Below are 1,326 nucleotides of genomic sequence, written 5' to 3'. Positions count from 1 at the left end.
CGTAGCAACAAAGCGCTGTCAGCGCGGAAGCACACGACTTAAGCGCGCTGGTTCGATTTCAGAACCGTCGCGACTGTTTGGCGTAAAAGCGCGATGACAACGGGGTCAAAGAGACAGCTATGCATTGTCAACGTGACTGTTTTGATATAAACCGCGCTGAAGCTAAAAAAGATGCAGCATCAAGCCAAAAACTCCCAAACCAAGGCAAGAACTCTTTAAACAATTAATACACCTCCCAGACTGAACCAGGAAGTCTAAAAGCAGAGAACTAATCCCCAATTTTTGAAAAGAGAGTAACAATCAAACTTAAAAATAAGAATGAACAAAAAGAGACAAAGGCCAGCTCCCCAGCGGAGTCGCCAAATTGTTGGAGAGGTAAATCCCCTCTACGGATAGAGGCGATCCCTACTAGCCCAGAATGGGTCTAGCAACAATCAATCAATGCTACTGTGCAAGTTCCTAATTGCAAATAAAAGATAGGCAATGAACACCTACTTGGATTCCAACGCTATTGTTTGATTAAGAGATGTCGTTCTCGCTCCTTCGCCTTGGCTGGTCACGATCTTCCACGATCCCCATAGATAGATACCTGCACACACGAAGAGAAATGCAAACACAAGCGTGAAATCTAATAAATGCAATTATACATCAGTCAGAAAGGATGTAATTCACATTAACCATTACAAAGACAAATGAGAATGGAACCATAACAGTAGTCATCTATTATTAATCAATAACAGAGAAAGGTACAACCAAAGTTCTGACGCTGAGTCCTTCTCTAGAGGGTCCAGCCAGCAAGTCTCTTAAGCATTCACCCTTGGAGGTAGATCTCCCAAACCAAAAGCTCTCTCTCTCACACAAGCAATACTCACAACCTTCCTTAAGCTTCCTCTAGCAAATCCACACTTGTCACACCAACTACCTACTAGCAGCAGCACTCTAAGCACTATGAATTTCACACTATCAAAACTATCCAAAAACTAGCTGCTCATGGCCATGGTAGAGGTTTAAATAGGAGAAGGAGTCTCCATGAATGGTGGGAGGATGAGCTTATCTCCAAGGAAGGTGGCTCAAATGACGAACAGACATCCCATAGAAGGGAGGGCGACATTCACAAGGCCAACAACCAGGTCTGGAGTCATCTAGAAGGCTGGCTGTTAGAACAAACTCGCCCAAACTAGATCAGCGCGGATGTATAACTGAACTGGAGCGCTGACATCGCATCTGAATAACAGAGAAGGTTGTGTTAGCGCGATCAGATATGAATAACAAAAGCGCTGGCTCATGAAATTCGATCAGCGCGGGAAACACGTGTGCTTCCGCGCT

The sequence above is a fragment of the Pinus tabuliformis genome, chromosome 9 (assembly GCF_031772625.1).
Source record: "Pinus tabuliformis cultivar Carrire ecotype Pingquan chromosome 9, CPIR1, whole genome shotgun sequence".
In the NCBI taxonomy this organism is placed as follows: Eukaryota; Viridiplantae; Streptophyta; class Pinopsida; order Pinales; family Pinaceae; genus Pinus; species Pinus tabuliformis.
This window is presented reverse-complemented; position numbering follows the sequence as displayed.